This window comes from Alligator mississippiensis, chromosome 5, assembly GCF_030867095.1.
Source record: "Alligator mississippiensis isolate rAllMis1 chromosome 5, rAllMis1, whole genome shotgun sequence".
NCBI classification, from domain to species: domain Eukaryota; kingdom Metazoa; phylum Chordata; order Crocodylia; family Alligatoridae; genus Alligator; species Alligator mississippiensis.
In genome coordinates this window covers 220,691,121-220,713,477 of record NC_081828.1, presented here as the reverse complement: position 1 = coordinate 220,713,477, position 22,357 = coordinate 220,691,121, and the positions used below count along the sequence as shown (strand labels likewise).

The window sequence follows — 22,357 nt, the reverse complement described above, 5'->3', positions numbered from 1 at the left end:
CTGCATGCAGCCCTTACCTAGTCTGGAACACACCTGTGGCACCCGTGCATCCTGGTCCCTGCTTCTTTGTAGTTCAAACCCAACAATACCACAAAGTCCCCCCCCCGGCTCTGCGCTCAGGTGACTGGGCCTGCACAGGCGGTCCCATGTCACCCAGGGGGAAACCTGCACCCACACCTCATGGGCTTAAGTTCAGACATGGAAGAAAAATGGTTGTACTGCCCTGTGACCTACATGATTCCCCCCCTCCCACGCCCCCCCCAAAACAACAAACAAACAAAAAACAAAAAACCCCCCAACATTTCCTGGGAAGCTCACAGGGCAACACAGGGCCATTCCCTCACCTCTGTGCCCTACGCCATACACCTTCTACCACTGCAGACCTGGAGGCACTTTGCAAGGCACTCTGTACAACAGTTTCAGCTTAGCTCCATAAAAAATTTGCTTCTTCTTGAGGGCAATTGTGCATCCTCTCACATCACCTTGCCACATACACATGAGACAGTATGGCTATGCAGCAGAAGCACAGACAGAGGAAGAGGGAGGGGAAAAAAAGGCCCCGAGACAGACAAAACAGCTTCAAGCTGAAACAAGTAAAGAGTATACAGGCATAAACTCTCTTGCCCACCTCCCTCACAACTCTCCAAGTGCAGCTGGGAAATACTGGTGGAGCCAAGCTGCACTGGGATGGGACAAGGGGTTTCATGGGAGGCCTTCAGGGGAAGGGTGAGGCAGAGGCTAAGAGAAACATCAGGGTCACAGGCCCTGTGGCATTGGCCACAGGAGGGTGAGAAGTTAATATGTGCTGAAGCTGGTAGAGATGCAAGTGCTCAACACCTAATCCAGGCACAGGGAGGTACAACAGCAAGTCTCTGGGTCTGGGCCACTAGCATCAGCCTTGCCCAGGGGCAAGCATTGCTTTTGCAAGGCTCTCCTAGTAGTTGGGAAGCAAGAGCTACAGCTGCTGGAGATGCTAGCTTTGGACGTGTGGAAGCCAACGACGGGCACCCAGTCAGAAGCCGAGGCAACTGCTGGCACGTGGTCTTCAGTTAGTGTGCGAAACGCAGGAACACACACTCACCTGCTGCTAGGGCTGGCTCAGATGTTTCCAAGAGACTGGTGCAGGCCCCAAATGCCCGTTTCTCAGAGGCCCGCACAGTGACCAGTCGTTGCAGCTGTGACAGCTGTCAGGGGTACTTCTACCCCAGGCCTGTCGGTGCCAGTTGTGACCCTGCACCTCTCCACCAATAAGCTGGTTCCAAGGACAGATGCACAAGGACTAGCCAGTGAAAAAGGGCAGACCCACATCACACTTTTATGTGAAGAAAAACACTCACAATGTTAACCCCAACGTGGAAGAGGGTAAGATGACCCTGCTGCCAGCCCCAACCATTTTCAAGGTGCCTAGGCTAAGCTGCAGGAGTGCTGCTAAGCAGAATGCCCAAAGCCCTGTTCTGAGATGGTAGCATGAACCCTTGCATGTGACAACTAACTTGATCAGCAAGTAAAGAAACCATCAAACAATTAAACAAACTTTCAGTGACAGACATCTCCATGACACCTAACAGAATATCAATTTTAAAAACCCACATATGAATATGAGCTGTAAACAGAGTGAAACTTTACAAAGACCTTTACCAAATGAACACAACCTTCTGTTAGTCTCCTCCTCCCTTTTGCATCTCCCCAGCTGGTGAAGGGGAGAATCTGGATCCTGCAGTGGCAGGTCACAGGGCAGGCATAGAGTGAAGGGTTTGTTCTTAGGCTTTGAGGCATAATCAATAAAAGGGTGGGTTGTAGCCCTATCCCCTGCATCTTGATCCAGTTCGGGGGTAGTAATGTTTTAGCTGCTAATAGGGACTGGAGCATCACTAGGAAATGTCGCTGTGTATTCACTTCAGATACAAAAAGGGTAATCAGCCGAGATCAGTGTTTTTTTAATTCGTGATGGAAACATGCAATAAAACCTGGATTTTCTCATTTTAATGAGAAAAACCCAGATTTTCTCCTTTTAGGAGAAAACTGTAAGGAACGGTGGGTTTCCCCTGGCAAGCTGGCAGAGTTCCACCCTGCATGGTGCTTGGGAGAGCAGGAGGAGGGTGGTCAGGAAGGGGTACCATGTGCATGCGAGTGTGTACACGTGCACGTGGCTGCCCACAGGCTGGAGAGCAGCTCCCCACAGCTAAGTCAGGTGTGTGTGTGTGTGTGGGGGGGGGGGGGGGAAATGAAAGCCCCCTAGAGTCACAAAACCATCCCAAGACTCAGGATTTCAAAGTCAAAATAACTGACTCATGATCTCTTGATCCAACCCTTTTAAGAAAGGGAGGAAAGTGGATCCGGCTAACTATAGGCCCATCAGCCTGACTTCTATCCCGGGGAAGATCTTAGAAAAGTTTATTAAGGAGGCCATCCTTAATGGACTGGCCGACGCCAACATCTTAAGGGATAGCCAGCACGGGTTTGTTGCGGGTAGGTCTTGCTTGACCAATCTCATTTCCTTCTACGACCAGGTGACCTATCACCTGGACAAGGGAGATGAGATTGATGTCATATATCTTGACTTCAAAAAAGCCTTCGATCTGGTGTCCCATGATCGTCTCTTGGAGAAACTGGCCAATTGTCGCCTTGGGTCCCCCACGATCCATTGGCTGGAAAATTGGCTCCGGGGTTGGACCCAGAGGGTAGTAATTGATGGAAGTCACTCATCGTGGTGTCCTGTGACCAGTGGGGTCCCCCAGGGCTCTGTCCTTGGACCCATACTGTTCAACATCTTCATTAATGATGTGGACACTGGAGTCAGAAGCGGACTGGCCAAGTTCGCCGATGACACCAAACTTTGGGGCAAAGCATCCACACCAGAAGACAGGCGGGCGATCCAGGCTGACCTGGACAGGCTCAGCAAGTGGGCGGATGAGAATCTGATGGTGTTCAACGCCGATAAATGCAAGGTTCTCCACCTTGGGAAAAAAAACCCGCAGCATCCTTATAGGCTCGGCAGTGCTATGTTGGTTAGCACTATGGAAGAAAGAGACTTGGGGGTCATCATTGACCACAAGATGAACATGAGCCTGCAATGTGATGCTGCGGCTAGTAAAGCGACCAGAATGCTGGCTTGCATCCATAGATGCTTCTCAAGCAAATCCCGGGACGTCATTCTCCCCTTATACTTGGCCTTGGTGAAGCCGCAGCTGGAGTACTGCGTCCAGTTTTGGGCTCCACAATTCAAAAAGGATGTGGAGAAGCTTGAGAGAGTCCAGAGAAGAGCCACGCGCATGATCAGAGCTCAGGGAAGCAGACCCTACAATGACAGGCTGAGAGCCCTGGGGCTCTTTAGCCTGGAAAAGCGCAGGCTCAGGGGTGATCTGATGGCCACCTACAAGTTTATCAGGGGTGACCACCAGTATCTGGGGGAACGTCTGTTCATCAGAGCGCCCCAAGGGATGACGAGGACGAATGGTCACAAACTACTACAAGATCGTTTCAGGCTGGACATAAGGAAGAATTTCTTTACTGTCGGAGCCCCCAAGGTCTGGAACAGCCTGCCACCAGAGGTGGTTCAAGCGCCTTCATTGAACACCTTCAAGATGAAACTGGATGCTTATCTTGCTGGGATCCTATGACCCCAGCTGACGTCCTGCCCTTTGGGCGGGGGGCTGGACTTGATGATCTTCCGAGGTCCCTTCCAGCCCTAATGCCTATGAAACTATGAAACCCTCAGATCTCTGGATTTTCCCAGCTGGTAAGTGGAGGAAAAGGGGTGGGGGGGAGGTCAGAGATTGAGCTGCTGCTTGGCACAAGGGGAAAATGGCCCCACTCTCTTCACAGCTGCCAGGCCCTTCTGGCTGCAAGCACTTGGAGTCCATGCCCGGACTGCCCTGCTGCTCCTTCGCACTGCACCGCGGCCCTGCCGGGCAGCCTAGAAGCAGCAGCGATGGCAGTGGAAAGGAGCCCCAGGGCAGCGAAGGTGTAGACGCAGAGCAAAAAGGGACCAGCCACGATGAAGAGGAGGGGCTCTGTTTCCCCCATGCCAAGCAGCAGCTGCTGCCCTGCTCTATGTGGGCAGGCGGTCTGCATCAGGTTCACAGCTCTCCCCTCCCCTGCAACTCCCTAAAGGAAGCTGGGAAACAGTGGAGCAGGCCTGCTGCAGACTGGGACAGGACAAGGGATTTCATGGGAAGCCTACAGACGAAAGATGAGACTAGGAGAGGCTGACAGAGGCTGTCAGATAGGACAGGGTCACAGGGGCTGGGTGTTGGGCACATAAGGATGTGTGGCTAACAAGTGCTGAAGCCTGCAGACATCAAAGTGCCCAACACCTGATCCAGGCACAGGGAGGGACAACACAAAGCCTGTGGGGTCTGCCCCCCACTATCTTGCGAGCCAACAGGCAGGTATTTGCTTTTGGAGGGTGCAAACAGCAGTTAGAGGCAAAAGCTGCAGTCAGTGGAGGCACTACCTTTGGAGCAGGGCACAGGAAAGATGTGCATCCAGGCAGAAGCCTAGGCAACTGCTGGTGCCTTCTGTCTTCTGACCATGTCAAAGGCAAAAACACGTACTCACCTGTCACATGTGGTGCCTTGGCTGCTTCCAAGGACTGCCACAGGACCGCACACCCATCTGATTGCCCAGAGTGACCCTTGCAGACATGGCAGCTCTCCTCTTCTGCCCGCGGTGCCCCTGGGTAGCCAACACGTCTCCTGTATATGCTGGGAGGTGATGTAAGGGGGTGCACATTGGCTGCCAAGAAGGTCTGTCTGCTTACGGAGTTAAGCTGAAACCCCTCTACAGAGCACCTTGCAAACTGCCTCCAGGTCTGTAATGGTGCAAGGCATATGGGGTAAGGCACAGAGGTGAGGGAATGGCTCTGTGTTGCCCTTGGTGAGCTCTCAGGGAAACACTTTTTGCAGGGTCAAGTTGGTCACAGGGCAGTTGAACCATTCTTCGTCCATGCCCAAGCCTGGTCGCTGCTGTCACGCTGGTTCCAAGGACAGGCACACGAGGAGAAGCCTGCAAGAAAGGGCAGACCCACGTAAGGCAGCTCTACGTGAATGAAAACACACGCACCTTAACCGCCCTACAGTGGATAAGATAACCGCCATGTACCGCCCCGCCCCATTTCCAAAGCACCACACAAATATCACTAGTTATGTATACACATTCCTACAAAAAGGATTTCCAAATCCCCACAGGATTTCCCCTCGCACAACATAACCATATTTCCATACGCTTACCCAATTGCCACACGATTTTCCACAGGTCCCACAACACACCAGTTGCACAAAAAAGCTCCCAAATCACCTTGAAGTTAGCACACTAATCTCCACACAAAAATCACCACATCTTTCCACACATTTCCACAAACAGCTCCTAAGTAACCAGTTTTCCACACAAAATCGCCATATATCCTAGGAAAGGTCCTATATCATCATACACAAGCACCAGATTTTCACAACAAAAATCACATTTCCACGCAGTTCCAGAAAAAGCTCCCAAATCCCCACAGAATTCTCCCAACGTCATCTTATTTCCCCAAACAGTCACACAAAGATGCACCCAAATTACTGCAAGAAATTACCGACTTCCCACCCCCAAAAAATCTCCCCACTCCCACAAGAAAAAGGTTATCAAATCACCACAAAGTCACCAGATTTCCAAAGAAAGGCCCTTTATCACCACACAATTACCAGGTTTCCAGAAAATAGCACATTTACAGAAGAAATCTCCCAAATCCCATCAGAATTCCCCCAATGTCACTATATTTCCCCAAACATTTCCACAGAAACGCACCAAACCACCACACAAAATGACCACCTTCCCACCAACCCCCCCCCCCCCCAAAAAAAATCATCGCAATGCCAGAAAATAGGTTCCCACATCACCACACAAAATGGTGGGATTTCCATGTGAAAACTGCCATGTGCCCAAATAGCCCCACGTCACCGCTCGCAGGCATGTTTCCACACAACTCGCCACAACACCGCTGAGACCCCTGGCTTTACCGGGCCCACCGCACCACCACGGCACGGGTGTGGTACCAGGCCAGGCTGTGCCGGGCGGCCCTGGCGCGGTGAGGAGCAGCATCTTGGCAGCACCGGCTCTGCGGCTCCCAGGGTCAAGGAGGGAGCGGCACCAGGCACACAAGGCCCTCCGCACACCCATGCTGCTGCCTCCACCGGGCAAGCGCCAGCCTGGCGGCTACGAGGGCCACGCAAGGCGCCTCGGTTGGCTCCTCCCTGGGCCGCCTTCCGGGACTGCCCCGAGCGCGCCGGCTCGGAGCTGCCGCTCGTGTCTGGGGCGCACAACAGCACTGGATCTGGGCTGCTGTTGCAGGCATGGGGCTCTGACACCGGGACCCAGCCTCAGAGCTGTCCCAGGAAGCACGTGCAGCCCTCGCCCTGTAACACTGCAGGCCCTGGGTCACACCTTGCTCCCCTGAAACTGGCAGGGTTTTGTTTGCCCTTTATTTCCCGGCTGCACTGCCCAGCAGGAGCCACAGGGCAGCACTGAGCGGGGTTTCGCCTCCCTGCCTTCATCTACCAGCTCTGTGCCCGGCTTGAAGGACAGGAGGACTTGGAGCCCGTTCTGTGACCTGCCCTTGTCTCCTGGCTGCAATGCCCAGTGTGATCCACGGCAGGGCAGCACCAAGCACGTGTTTAATTTCTCTGCATTTAAATCTTGGCTGCAGCGTCCAGGATGAATTGCAGGATGGCAGCGCTGAGAAGATCTTTGTTTGTTTGTTTGTTTCCTCCCCCCCAATACTCAATATGGGTGCACAACGTACCTATTATATATGTATGACCTACATATATTAATATATAGCAAGACACAAACATAATGCCATGTGAATACCTCTATTCCCCTTTCTGATTCAGACAGACAGAGAGACAGTAGTCAGATCACTATGTTCGTTATGGCACATATTCTATGCACACACTATACACCGGGGCAAACAATTATTTCAGGCGGAGGGCTGCTTACTGAGTTTTGGCAAGTCATTGAGGGCCTCATGACAGGCAGCCAGGGGCAGATAAATATTAATTTTCTAAATTTTTAGGGGCCTCACGGGCCAGATGAAATGGCCTGGCAGGCCGCATCTGGCCCGTGGGCCGCATTTTGCCCACCCCTGCTATATACACATCTATACCCCCACTCGCATACATTGCTGTAGTTATAAGTAAGTAAATAACAAATATTATCATCACTTCAAACCCCTGTTCGCAAAACGTTACTTATTTTAAATCAAGGATCCCCAACTCTCCATTAAAACAGATGTCTTGCACTTCTTACTGAACAACTGTTTGTTTGTTTTTTTCCACTTCTTATTTTTCAAATAGGGAACCCCCGTGCAAATCTTGCTAGCAACGAACGTCAGAACGGAGCCCCAGGCAGCATCGGGGCAGACGCGAGGCACGCGCACCTACCCCTCTCCTCCCTGCCCCGCACCATCTGTTTCCCGCGGCACACCCCCTTGCTTTCCCAGCGTGACAGGCCGCAGCCAATCGGAGTCGGACCAATCCAACCATCGGACCCAACCCAGCCCCCACAGCCCTCCCAGCCAACCCCCGCAGACCTCAAGGCAACCAAGGGGAACAGGTACCTGTGATCCCGGCCATGCTGCGATCCCCAGGCCCTGCACCTAGCCCTGGATCACAGTTCACCTACAGGAGTTGCATTTGGTACTGACCCTTCTGCGAGGACGAGAGGGGGCCGCCAGGGACTGTGGGTCAAAATTGAGGACACCACAAGCACCAGACAAGCAGAGGATGTGGGCTGGGAGCCAGGGACACTGGCGCAACCCACAAGCACCAGCTGGGGGGCAGCAGCAAGGGATACCCACAGTACCAGGCTCCTCTCCACAAGGGACCCCCAGTGCTCTTGCACCAAACAAAGACACTGCCACGGACAGGCATGCAACCCTCAGCTGGTTTGTAACTCAACTCTGGCACGCGTGCATCCTGGCCCCTGCTCTTGTGCATTTCAAAATCAACAATACCATAAAGTTCCCCCCTGGCCACGTCTTCAAGTGACTGCGCCTGGACAGGAAGTGTCGTGTCACCCAGGGAAAAACCTGTACCGAAACCCTGTGAGCTAAAGATCAGGCACAGAAAAAGGAGGTGGCCTGTGATCAACTTGACCCCCCCAAATTTTTTTCCTGGGGAGCTCACAGAGGGCAACACAGAGCCATTCCCTCAACTTCGCCTTACCGCATACATCTTGCACCGCTGCAGACCTGGAGGCACTTTGCAAGGTGCTCTGTAGAGGGGTTTCAGCATAAATCCGCAAGCAAATACTCCTTCTTAGAGAGCCACTGTGCACCCCTTTGTGCGGGCCGGGGGTGGTCTGAGGCTTTCGGGGGTACGCGGCGGGCTGTGGCCGGGAGCCCGCAACGGTAGGGCGGGGAATTCAGCACGATGGACTAGAATTAGGCACAGACTCGTAGCGGTTAAACAAAGAAAACTTTACTTACACGGTAGATGGTCACGGTGCAGGCAGGAAAGCTTGCTTGCGTTGCAGTTACAGACAGACACACGTGGAGTTTGCTAGGCTCCACCGAAGATGCACACACACGGAGTTTGCTAGGCTCCGCAAAACAAACACGAACAAGAGCCGTAGGAAACTCGAGTCTCTTGTTAACAAACCGGACAGAGTGTTGCCCAAATGGCTAGTTTCGTTCCCCTGGAGGCTTGTCCAATTATCCTCAAGGAGTGAGTCACACTTACACACAGGCTAGGTCCATCACATGTTTATTGTTTACGTAAACAGGTTCAGCTAAGAGGCTAATGCCAAAGCAGAGCCGAACACCCGTCCGGCCCAGAATTACATATTTATAGCTTACATAAACATAGTCTTGACGTATTAGGCACTCATTGGTAGCATTATAATTTCCTAGTTGTTACGTCTTATTTTGTAGGCTAAACTTAACTTGTTATTGGTTAGTGTGACTTATCAGGGTTGGTGCATGCGCATTCAAAAAGCAGAACTACGGCAAAAATCTTCTGTCGCGTGCGCAGAGGAAAAGAGGAACTACGGCAAGGTTTAGTAATCTTTTAGTAACTCCCGTGTCTGAGTGTAATTTTAGAACACCAGACACAGATGCTTTCATTATGCCAGGCAAGCAAAAAGTAAAGCAGACCATAACTCAGTCGGTGGCCTCATGATCTTACTCAAGAGATCATAAGATGGTCATCAGACATTTCTTTTATATAGTTGCTGCTTAAGCATTATTACAAAATCTTGGGGTCTAACCTATTTTTGACTACACCTTCCCCCCCAGATGCTTTCTTACTCTAAAAATTTTAATAAGTGTCAGCAATAGCCAATTTCTGATAATGCACAAGCATTTCACGGTTAACAACTGAGCGAACAGTCCGTCTCAGAAGGGTCATGATGCACGGTAGCATACAAGGAAGCAAGCAAAGGGCTGACACTAACAAGCATAAGGCCATCAACACACCCTTTAACCATCCAGGCTGAGGAAGCCAGGATGTAAACCAATCAGAGTTCCACCCATTCCATGTCTGGACTGGAACATGTGCTATCTTTTCCATATCATCTGCTAGGGTTTTTATCAATTCACCATTATCATCAATCTCAACACAACAATTGGACAGATTTAACTTCTTACATACCCCTCCTTCACTAGCAAGTAAGTAGTCAAGAGCTAAGCGATTCTGTAGTACCGTAGTGCGTAGCTGGGTAAGCTGATTTCCAATTAGACGTAGGGCTGCAGCAGTCTTGTTAGTGACTATCTCTACTACGGCCTGGAGTCTGATAATACGGTTAGTTAGATAGGTGGGCTCCCTTCCAACTACATTTGGTTAAGGCTGGAAGGCCAAGCCTTAAGTATAGCTGACCAGAGTTCTGGTTTCGGCTCTACACACCTTACCAATTTACCTTTGGCGCCCTTGAATACAAACCCCACTATAATTTCTTGGCGTGAACAGCATGCAGAAATGGGAAATAGATAGGCCTCAGACATTGCATACTTAACCTTTTCATAAACGGTCATTGTGAGGTTTTCACGCATGTCTAAAGTACATTTACAACAATCTGGAGCTGATACCCCGAAAAGGGATAAGAGTCCCAGCAAATAGATTAAAGTCCACATCGTTGCAAGCGCAGCTTCAGATCTCCTATTGGTGTACTTGTCCACTGGTTGGCTTCTTGTTCCCGGGTGTTATCAGCTTCCGGAGTGACCACACCCTGGGAGTTGGTGTCCTCCGGATGATAGGGCTTTACCCTCGAACAGTGGGTCCACTTATCGTTGTTTGATAGACGGACAGCTGTGTGTGTAGTCAGCAGCACCTGGTAGGGTCCTTCCCACTTCTCCACAAGAGGATCTTTCTTCCACTTCTGTACCAGGACTTGGTCACCCGGTTTGAAGTTGTGGATTGGTGCGTCGAGCGGGAGGCTCTGGAAGGATGCAGCAAACCTGTGTAGAGAAGACAAAACAGACTGCAAGGCAGTAACATGTTTCCAAATTTCAGATTTACCCAGTTCTATAGTAACTTGTTCCCTCCATCCTGCTGGCAAGACTCTGGGAGGCATACCAAACACCACTTCAAAAGGTGACAATTTAATCCCTCTACGTGGTGTACTATGAATACAAGTTAAAGCCAGTGGGAGTGCCTGCGGCCATTTCAAATGAGTTTCAATGCAGATTTTTGTCCACATAGCCTTCAGTGTTCTATTCATGCGTTCCACCTGGCCTGAACTCTGGGGTCTCCATGGAGTATGGAGTTTCCACTTGATATCTAAAGCTTGGGACACTTCCTGCACTATTTTCCCCACGAAGTGACTACCTTGATCTGACTCAATAGACTCAGGCAACAGAAATCTGGGTATTATCTCGTGGAGTAGCACCCGTGCCACTGTAGATGCGGTAGCCGTTCTTGTGGGGTATGCTTCCACCCATCCAGTTAACTGATCAACTAGTACCAGCAGGTAATGGTATCGACCGGATCTAGGAAGTTCAGCAAAGTCAATCTGCCAAGCTTGTCCAGGGTACTGGGCCCACGGTCTCCCTCCCATGGGGGCTGGTGGTCTGGCAGATTTTGGATTCACTTTCTGGCAGGTCGGGCACTGAGAGACTACTCTTTGGGCATCCAAATAAAGTCCTGGGGCTACCATCTGACGAGTCAACAAGTCTCCCATCGCTGTGCTCCCCATGTGAGTGGAAGAATGCAACCGGTGGAGTATCTCTCCCAGCAGGGCTCGAGGTATTAACACTTTCCCTGTGAATTCTTACTAGCCTTGAGCTCAGCGGCTAGCTTATCTGACCCTGGACCATACTGTACTTTACAATCTTCTAAATAGGAAGACACTTCATGGGCCGTGCCCTGAAACACTGCCTCTCCTCCTGTTTGTGCTGCCTCTTTGGCTGCCATGTCAGCCTTTGCATTTCCCCTTTTCTGGCGTTCATTTGCAGCTTTGCCATGGGCTTTTACATGTACCACAGCCACCTCCTTTGGTAGCCGGAGGGCTTCTAATAACGTTACTATCTGTGGGCCATTGGCAATCTTTTGTCCAGAAACTGTGATGAATCCCCGCTCTTTCCATAACAACCCATGGGCATGAACAGTGGCAAAGGCATAACGTGAGTCTGTAAAAATGTTCACTCTTTTGTCTTTTCCTAATTCTAGTGCACGGGTCAGGGCAACGAGCTCCGCTGCCTGCGCTGACCATGTTGCAGGGAGTTTTTCTTTCCACACCGTTTCTGTCACTGTTACCACAGCACACCCCGTATATCGCACGCTGTGTATCACACTGCTCGAACCATCCACAAAGAACTCCTCCTCTGGGTCCTCAATTGGGTCATCAGTCAAATCAGGAAGAATTAGTACTGTCTGTGTCAGTACTTCTAAACAGTCATGACCCGGAGGCCCCGGCTCTGGCAGTAGAGTCGCTGGATTTAAGGCAGTGGTGTGCTTGAAGGTAAGACCTGGATTAGATAAAAGAAAGATTTCATATCTTGATTGTCTGGAGGGGTTCAGAAATTTCCCTCCTTCTCCTCCGAGAATCTGGGGAACCCCATGTGGTGTGTGTATCTCCATATCAGCTCCCATAACAATCTTTTGGGCCTCCTCCACAAGGGTAGCTGTTGCAGCGACAGCTCTCAAACATGCAGGCCACCCCTTTGCCACCGGGTCTAAGATCTTGGAGTAGTATCCCACAGGTTTCCAAGTTGGACCAACTGGTTGAGTTAAAACCCCTGAAGCTACCCCTTTGTTCTCATGCACATATAGTCTATAGGGCTTGCGCCCGTTTGGAATCATCAATGCTGGGGGTTGCAGGAGGGCAGCTTTCAGTAATTCAAATGCATGTTGTTTCTCCTTAGTCCATTTCCAATTCGTGAGGCCCTCTTTCGTGAGGGACTCATATAGGGGTTTGGCTTTTCCCCCATAATCAGGAATCCACAGTCTACAAAACCCGGTTAGGCCCAAGAAAGCTCGCAGCTCTTTAGGATTTCTGGGGGCAGGTATATCCTGTATTGCTTGAATTCGATCCCTGCTCAGAGCCCGAATCCCCTTTTCAATCTCATATCCCAAAAAGGTAACCTTTGGTTGGCAAATTTGAGCCTTTTCCCGTGATACCTTATACCCTTTCTTTCCCAGGGTATTCAGCAAGGATTCTGTCGCTCTTTTCCCCCCCAACAAGTCGTCAACATATTGCAACAGCGCCACCTCATGGTGTTTCTCTTTCCAGGACTCCAAATCTTTTTGCAAAGCAATTCCGAAAATATGAGGAGACGAGATAAACCCCTGGGGTAAAACCGTCCACAACAACTGGGTCTTATAGTATGTGTCTGGATCTTCCCATTCAAAGGCAAACAATTTCTGACTGTCTTCATGTAGCGGGATAGAGAAGAAAGCATCTTTTAAATCTAGCACAGAGAATATCTTAGCATCTGCTGGAACCTGGGTTAAGATGGTGTGGGGGTTTGGGACTGTGTGGTGGTCCACTAAAATCTTTTTGTTCACGGCCCTCAAGTCTTGTACCAACCTAAAAGAGGTTCCATCTGCTTTAGGCACACCCAAGATTGGGGTGTTAAAGGGGGATGATCCCTCTATTAGCCACCCATATTTCTTAAATTTTTCAATCAGTGGCTTCAAGCCTATTCGAGTGGCTTTCTTCAGAGGATATTGCTTTACACACACAGGACCCTCTCCTTCCCTCAGGGAAATTTTTACAGGATTTACGTATTTTGCTCGGGCAGGAGTTCCGTCTGCCCATACACATGGATCCACATTTTCTAAAATCTCAATCCCTTCGGGTTCTGATCTTGTCTCAGCTGTTCGTAGGGCCATCTGGTAGTTCGAGCCTTGCTTTACCGGCAATTGCACTACAATTTGATCCTCACGGAAGAAGATTTCAGCTTGCAGTTTTGTTAGCGAATCCCGCCCCAAGAGTGCTACTGGACAGGCAGGTGATACTACAAATGCATGTTCCAACCTACTATTCCCAATCTTCGTGAGGAGGGGCTTACATACAGGCAATCTGATCCGTCTTCCCTCTATCCCTTCTACAGTCACATGCTTTCCGCTTTCTTTAGCTAAAGGGGGTTTCACAGGAATCATCGAAAAGGTGGCCCCAGTATCCACCAGGGCCTCATAATCTCTGCCACCTACCCTTATCTGTACCATGGGATCCTTCCGGGCATTTGCCCGCAGGGCGGTGGCCTTAAATCCCTGGTCTCTTCAGGTAGAGTCTTCCCCCGAGGATTCCGCTCGCATCTGGCGGTCCCCTCGTTGGGTTTCCCTCTTTCTGTCCTTTAGCTTAGAACAATCCCTTTTCCAATGTCCTTTCTCCCGACAATATGCACATTCATCTGGCTGCAACCGACCTCTTCTTTTCTTCTGCCCCCCCCTCTGGTTGCCCTTTCCATCCTTCACTGCCATTAGCACTCTTGCCCAAGGCGGCTGCCAGCATGGCCATTTGTTTCTGCCCACGCTTCTCCTCCTTCTTCTCTGCTATTTGATCCCGGTTCCCATAGACTTTGTATGCAATTTCCACTAATTCTGAAAGGGGTTTCCCTGGCCCTCCTTCAACCTTCTGCAACTTCTTCCTGATGTCTGGGGCTGCCTGTCCCATAAACAGCATATTCACCATGCGGTGATTTTCTGGAGCCTCAGGGTCTAGGTCACTAAATTTCTTAAAGGCATTATACAATTGCTTGAGGAAGGCTGAAGGAGATTCATCCTTTCCCTGTCGGATCTCACATACTTTGGAGAGGTTTGATACTCGTGGTATTGCCTTACCCAGAGCTTCTACTATAATCCCCAGATATTGACGATTCAGCTCTCTTCCTTCCTCTGAGTTATTGTCCCAATAGGGACTCTCAACCGGACATACAGCACGCAGGTCCTCTCCAGGGGCTACTACCCGCTCCCCAGCTATCTTATCCGCTACTCCCTGCACCAACCGTCTTTCCTCAGAGGTCAGGAGAGTATGCAGCATAATCTGAACATCAGCCCAGGTAGGGCGGTGGGTTTGCCCTACTGACCGAAACAAATTTTGCATCTTCTCGGGGTCCTCTCTAAAAGAGGGATTTTGATTCTTCCAATTAAACAAATCTGAAGTGTGGAAGGGCACGTAAACGAAGGTTGTCCCCTCCCCTCCTTCTCCTGGGGTCGCTACTTGTCTCACGGGACAATTGTAGTTGGAGTTTGGGTGACGGGTCCCCCGGGGGGGGGGGGGGTTTATTGTGCCAATATCCCGCGAGTTCTATTGCTGAGAGGAGCTGAGCCAGTCCCTCCGGGAAGCTACTTCTCTCTTCATACTCGTAGGGGGGGGCTGTCGCCAGGGGATTCTCTGGGCTTCCTTCTCCCTTCCTTCCTGAAACACTGGGGCCAGTTATGGGTGTTACTGAGGGACTTTCTGATCTCTCCCTTCCCGAAGAGTCAGGATCCTCTCGGGATGATGACAAAGGTCCCTGGCTCCTGGTGCTGGGGCCAGAGTCCGTCTGGGATGATGACGATGATTCCTGGCTCCTGGTGCTGGGGCTGGGCGGCTGTGCTCTAACCCTGCGCTTCAGTCCCTGAGTCAGATCTCCCTCACTACCAGAATCAGGAAGGACCTGGGCTGTTCTCCCAGTGTCTTTTGCCAATAGCATCTTACACATTTTTCCCTTACACTTCCGAACCCATGGGGGAACAGGATTCATTATAGCACTTATCCAACAATCTATATACGGATATTGATCCCGGTGACCGTCCCTAGTCACCACATTCGACACTGCATTAGCTAATTTTACATTGAAAGAGCCAACCTCCGGCCACCCAACCCCGAAAGTGGGCCATTCCCTCTGACAGAATATAATCAAGTCATCCTTTGTCATCTCCATTCCGTAATCTCCCTGAAATTTGCCAAAATTCCTAAGCATGCATCCTAATGGGGAAGCAGTCTTCTTCCCGGGAGCTACCCGAACCCATTATGTCAACCAATATACAAATGCACTCAGGTCCCTGTCCGCTGGGTCACGAGGTTCCAGCTAAGCCCCCTTGCGTTCGACACTACCTTGTTAGGCAGAATCGGGGCGGCTGAGCTTAGCTTTTAGTCTCAGACCTGGTCAGCGGCTCATTTTTCTAAAGGGAAGGGAGCAGCAAGGGATACCCACAGTACCAGGCTCCTCTCCACAAGGGACCCCCAGTGCTCTTGCACCAAACAAAGACACTGCCACGGACAGGCATGCAACCCTCAGCTGGTTTGTAACTCAACTCTGGCACGCGTGCATCCTGGGCCCTGCTCTTGTGCATTTCAAAATCAACAATACCATAAAGTTCCCCCCTGGCCACGTCTTCAAGTGACTGCGCCTGGACAGGAAGTGTCGTGTCACCCAGGGAAAAACCTGCACCGAAACCCTGTGAGCTAAAGATCAGGCACAGAAAAAGGAGGTGGCCTGTGATCAACTTGACCCCCCCAAATTTTTTTCCTGGGGAGCTCACAGAGGGCAACACAGAGCCATTCCCTCAACTTCGCCTTACCGCATACGTCTTGCACCGCTGCAGACCTGGAGGCACTTTGCAAGGTGCTCTGTAGAGGGGTTTCAGCATAAATCCGCAAGCAAATACTCCTTCTTAGAGAGCCACTGTGCACCCCTTTGTGCGGGCCGGGGGTGGTCTGAGGCTTTCGGGGGTACGCGGCGGGCTGTGGCCGGGAGCCCGCAACGGTAGGGCGGGGAATTCAGCACGATGGACTAGAATTAGGCACAGACTCGTAGCGGTTAAACAAAGAAAACTTTACTTACACGGTAGATGGTCACGGTGCAGGCAGGAAAGCTTGCTTGCGTTGCAGTTACAGACAGACACACGTGGAGTTTGCTAGGCTCCACCGAAGATGCACACACACGGAGTTTGCTAGGCTCCGCAAAACAAACACGAACAAGAGCCGTAGGAAACTCGAGTCTCTTGTTAACAAACCGGACAGAGTGTTGCCCAAATGGCTAGTTTCGTTCCCCTGGAGGCTTGTCCAAATATCCTCAAGGAGTGAGTCACACTTACACACAGGCTAGGTCCATCTCACGTTTATTGTTTACGTAAACAGGTTCAGCTAAGAGGCTAATGCCAAAGCAGAGCCGAACACCCGTCCGGCCCAGAATTACATATTTATAGCTTACATAAACATAGTCTTGACGTATTAGGCACTCATTGGTAGCATTATAATTTCCTAGTTGTTACGTCTTATTTTTGTAGGCTAAACTTAACTTGTTATTGGTTAGTGTGACTTATCAGGGTTGGTGCATGCGCATTCAAAAAGCAGAACTACGGCAAAAATCTTCTGTCGCGTGCGCAGAGGAAAAGAGGAACTACGGCAAGGTTTAGTAATCTTTTAGTAACTCCCGTGTCTGAGTGTAATTTTAGAACACCAGACACAGATGATTTCATTATGCCAGGCAAGCAAAAAGTAAAGCAGACCATAACTCAGTCGGTGGCCTCATGATCTTACTCAAGAGATCATAAGACATTTCTTTTATATAGTTGCTGCTTAAGCATTATTACAAAATCTTGGGGTCTAACCTATTTTTGACTACAAGAGCTCTGGATACCAAACTGAGAGTCCAAAATATGACTCTTGACGAGTACGCAGGGTAGGGATACGTCGGGATAGTGCTCGATGACGGGGAGAGATTCTTGGTAGCAGATCAAACCACCATTCGGTCCGAGATTTACGTAGAAGTCCATGAGGTAATCATGGAATTTTCTCCGGAATTCTCTCGGATTTCTCCTGGAATCCTCGGAATTGGGGATCTCGGGGTCCTCCCGAGATTCTCGGAGATCTCCGCCTTGGATGGAAACTGCTCAAACCTCTTATACGGCTAGCAAGCCAATCGCTAGCCGCCACATGGGAATAATTTAGAAACAGCCAATAGTGGGAAACAAACTTACATACGGGTGGCGGGAACTCCTTTGCACCGGGATTTTCTCTCTGCAGCTGAGAATTGCACCGTGCAAAGAAAGCTCCATGTGACGGGAAATAATTCTGCAGTGCCGAAGCGCACACACAATCATTGGGTCATGACACCCTTAAACCACCTCCCAGCATATACAGGAGACAGAGTGGCTACCCAGGGACACCAGAGGCAGAAGAGGACAGAAAAGAGGCACTGGGACTGACAAACAGATTCAACCTGAGAGAAGTAAAGAGCGTGGGGGCAAGGAAGGCTCTTCCCCACGCTCCTCTCAACTCTCTCAACAGCACCTGGGAAATGCTGGTGGCGCCCTGCTGCAGACTGGGATGGGACAAGGAGTTTTATGGGAGACCTTCAAGGGAAGGGTGAGACAGAGGCTGACAGAGACATTAGGGTCACAGGCCCTGCGGTGGGTGCCACAGGATGTTGAGAGGCTAATACGTGCTGAAGCTAGCAGAGATGCAAGTGCTCAACACCTAATCCAGGCACAAGGATGTACAACAGGCAGTCTCTGGGTCTGGGCCACTGGCATCAGCCTAGCCCGGGGCAGGCCGTTGCTGTTGCAAGATGCCCTAGTAGTTCGGAGGCAAGAGCTGCTGTCGCTGGAGGTGGTACCACTGGACATGTGCAAGTGAATGACAGGCATCCAGTCAGAAGTGAAGGCAACTGCTGACACATTGTGTTCCCTGAGCTTGTCCAAGGCAGGAACACGCACTCACCTGCTGCCAGGGTTAACATGGATGTTTCCAAGAGACTGGTGCAGGCCCCAAATACCTGTTTCGGAGCAGCCCGCACAGTGACACACTGCAGACTTGACAGCTGTCGGGGGCCATTCTACCCCAGGTCTTTCTGTGCCAAATGTCACGCTTCACCTCCCCACCAATAAGCTGGTTTCCAAGGACAGGTGCACAAGGACTAGCCTGTGAGAAAGGGCAGACGCACATCAGACAGTTTCATGCGAGGTAAAACACTCACACTGTTAACCCCAACACTGACGGTGATAAGATGACCCTGTTGCCAGCCTTGGCCATTTTCAAGGCTAAGCTGCACAAGTGCTGGTAAGCAGAAGGCCCGAAGCCTTGTTCTGAGTAACCACAGCATGGATCTTTGCAGTTGTGACAACTAACTTGGGCAGCAACTAAAGGAAAATATCAAACACAATTAAACAAGGCACCAGGCCTAAAAGCAGCTAAGAGACCGCTCTCCCCGCTGCAGTGCCCGGCCTGAGCCACCGCGGGGCAGCGCGGAGCGCGCTCTCCTCTTCGCCGCCGGGCGTCTTCTGGTTGTGTTTCCCCCTCCGATACGGGTGTGCGACATACCTTTTATATACGTTTGAAATACACATATTAATATATAGCAATAGGTACGCATAATGATATGCTTCTACCACCATTCCCTTTTAGAGAGACAGAGTAGTGGGATTCCTGTGTTCATCATGGCATGTAGGCTTTACACACACTACATACACATCTACACACACACAGCCCTGTTACTTGTAACTGCAAATGTATGTGACTAGACAACGAATAATACCGTCACTTCAACCCGCTGCTCTCAAAGTGTTACTTATCTTACAGCAAGGATCTCCTTCTCTCCGCTAGAATAGATCTGCAGTTCTTACTGAACAATAGGGTTGTTTTATTTTTTCCCCATTTCTTTTTACCATTAAAAAAGGGAATTTCCACGCAAACCTTGCTAGCAACGACACGGGTCAGAAGGGATCCCCGCCCACAGGCGGCTCCAGGCGCGCGGGGGCGGGCAGGGCCGCTCCAGCGCGCCGGTGACACTCCCGTACTGTCGCACAGCACAGCCCAGGCTCGCCCCGACAGTGTGATGGGTTTCTCGCAGTGTTTACTGAACAACAGCGGGTTTTCTGTTCTCATCTCGACAAACCAGGAACCCGGCACTGCTTGTGTTGCGAGCGCCACCCTCCGAAGAGATCCTGACCGGCCCCGCGCCGTGGGAACGCAGGCTCCGGCACGACCCGGCGTGGCGGCCACAACAGCCTGCCGCAGCGCTCCGGGACCGCCGGGGCAGCAGCGGGACGCGGGCTCCGGGCGCAGCGGGCACGGCACGGCACGGCACGGCACAGACAAACAGCTGACCGGGGCCGCTGAGGATCGCGGTTGGACCAATCGGCGCACAGAACAGTGCAGTCCCTCCCCCCACAACGTTCCTCCGCAGCCAATCAGAACGAGAACAAGGAGAGCGTGCTCCTCGCCCCACTTCCTCCGGCAGAGGCCAATCAGAGAGAAGCAGTGCGGAGAGCCCAGGCCTCGCCCACACAACGCTCGCAGCCAATCGCTGCGCGCCTCGAGCGGCCAATGAGAACACGGGGCTCTGATCCAGGGATCGATGTGCCGGGGATCGTGTGTGCGCCTGGCCCGGCCCGGCCCGGCCGCGGGCACTGCTCCAGTCCCGCCCCGGGCGAGCGAGCCCTTTTGTTCTTCTCTCCCTGCCGCCGCGGTGCAGGTGCGCGGCCGGAGCCTCTTGGCCGCAAAGCCCAGATTGGAGCGCGGGGGCGTGGCACGGGGCGCGCTGCCTCCTAATCCCGGCAGATTGAAGCACGCGCGCGCGCGCGCGCACCGGTCACCGCGCCGCGGTGGGTCAGACGGCCGCCACGGGCCGACCGGCACGTTCCCACCAAGAGTTCCCAAATCAGCACAGACATCACCGCTTATCCACGCGTTCCTACAACACGGGTTTCCAAATCCCTCTCGCAACACAACCGTGTTTCCTCGCGCTTACCCAATTGCCACACAATTTTCCACAGGTCCCACAACAAAAAAACCCCATCACCCTAAAACTACCACACCATTTCCCACACAAAGTCACCATATCGCTATACGTGTTTCCACAAACTAACCAGTTTTCCACACAGAACCATCATATTTCCAAGGAAACGGCTATATCATCATGTACAATTACCAGGTTCCCTCAACAAAAATCACATTTCCACATATTTCCAGAAAAACATTCCCAAGCCACCAGAATTCTCCCAACGCGACCACGTTTCCCCAAACATTTGCACAAAACCACATCCGTATCACCACGCACAATTACCAACGTCCCACCAAAACCCCCCACCACAAAAACTTCTCAACTCACCACGAAGTCACCATATTTCCAAAAAAGGCCCTTTTTATCACCACGTACAGCTACCATTTTCCACAAAAAGCACATTTCCATTAAAAAGCTCCCAAATCCCCACAGACTTCTCCCAATGTCACCATAATTCCCTCAAAATTTGCACAACCCCCCCCCCCCACATCACTGCACTAAATGCCTGACTTCCCACCCAGAAAATCACCACGCTGCTAGAAAAAGGTCCCCAACCCACCACACACAACGGGGATTTCCAAGCAGGTGCCGCAACGTGCCCACAGCTCCACATACCCGCTCGCAGGCACGTTTCCACGCAGCCCCCGCAACCCCCCGAGACCCCTGGGCCCTCCCGCGCTGCCACTGCCCCGGGTCCTGCCCCCGCCGCTGCAGAACGAGGCCGGGCATGACCGGGCCCTCACAAGACCGGCAACGAGCAGCGGGGCAAGGGGCAGGCGGTGTGAAGCAGCGTCCCGGCAGCACCAGCTCTGCGGCTCCTGCACTCGAGGAGGGAGCAGCGAGGCTGCAGCACCAGGCGCGCAGATCAGATGAGAAATTGCAAAAAAATGTCTTTTTCTGCAAGCTTTCGGGCTCATGCACCCATCATCAGGCTCAGGGAAAGTTCAAGATGGTAAAAATTTCTCAGGTGGTCTAATAAAAGGTATCATTTTGGAACCAAGAGGTCTAGATTTTTGCATTTCTTTTTGTCTCAGACCAACACTGCTATTACACAGATCCCTGAAACATGGACAATGCCAACTTTTAGACGATTTTGGATTATAAACTTCATTGCTGAACAACAAGAAAGATTTCTATACCTCTCTGCCTGGCATCTGACACCACCAGGGAAGAAATCCTGCTTGATCTACACAACAAAGAGTCAGCTCACAAATAGTCTCTCATGGACCCAGAGGGACAGTTGTCCAGTTTCTGCTTCCTTTGTGTAAAAATGAAGTTTATTTCCTACATATAGGGACTTTTTACTATCTTGAACTTTCCCTGAGCCTGATGAAGGGCGCATGAGCCCAAAAGCTTGCAGAAAAATATATTTTTTTGCAGTTTCTCAGCTGATATAATAAAAGTTTGTCCTTTAGCACAGCTGAGTGCTGGCCTGAAACGAAGCCAGGCTGTGGCAGTTGCACCCGTGTGGGAAAGCAGCCTGACCCCTCTGGAAGGCCCAGTCCCAGCAGCAGTGATCGGTTTACTGCTACCGGGGATTGTGATGGCATGAGTGCTGGGTGACCACGAGTGCCCTTGCTCCCTGCTTCCTGGCACTGGTCTGGGGGGTCTCCGGGCTAAGGTTCAGAAACAGGGAGGAAGAACAGAGCATCCTGCTGGTTAGGTGGAGACAAGCGCCATATTTATTAACAAAGCAGCATGATGCAGCAGCCGGGCTTCCTTGTGCCAGCTGGGTAGAACTGGCCGTGACTTCGGCACACACTGTGCAGCGGATCAGGCCTCAGGATGGCGCTGATCGCTGGCCAAGAGTTTGCGGGAGGCCAGCAATGAACACTTGCCAGACAGCCTTAACTGGGGGCATTGCGTCACAGCTGGGGGCGGGTGGGGGGGTGCCAACATCTCCCATCGCCCTGAAGGCACAGCAGGCTCTGCTGGAACAAAAACTGCTTGGGTGTGGGGCAGGCAGAGCTTCCTTCCTGTAAGCCCCAGCAGCCCTTGGCTCCCTGCAGCATAGGCACAGTTGGACCCCAATGGCCTTGCAGCTGGAGGCCCTGAGTCAGAAGGGAGCTGACTTTTGGGGTAATGATCCTTCTAGGGAATGGTGCAGGGCTGGGGCTGTGAGCAGGGAATCAGAGGGTGCACAGGGAGCAGGAAGGCTCCTTGTCTAGC

At 51.5% G+C, this 22,357-nt stretch overlaps 2 long non-coding RNA genes across 3 annotated transcripts in view; both read right to left on the bottom strand.

Annotated features, from left to right (window-relative positions):
* Positions 1-5,001, bottom strand: part of LOC106740203 (uncharacterized) — a 33,899-nt gene extending 28,898 nt beyond the window's left edge. The window contains exon 1 of the long non-coding RNA XR_009462766.1: positions 4,561-5,001. This is a non-coding gene — a long non-coding RNA (uncharacterized LOC106740203). The remainder of the gene's footprint in view (positions 1-4,560) is intronic.
* A 3,442-nt stretch (positions 5,002-8,443) lies between these two features.
* LOC132250973 (uncharacterized) lies at positions 8,444-20,595 on the bottom strand. Of its 2 annotated transcripts, XR_009462763.1 has the most exons (3): positions 19,099-19,113; positions 16,247-18,327; positions 8,444-10,432 (listed from the first exon to the last, which is right to left on the bottom strand). It is a non-coding gene; the product is annotated as an uncharacterized LOC132250973 (long non-coding RNA). The 2 variants fall into 2 exon arrangements; XR_009462762.1 differs by having other exon boundaries at positions 16,247-20,595.
* Positions 20,596-22,357: the final 1,762 nt, after the last annotated feature.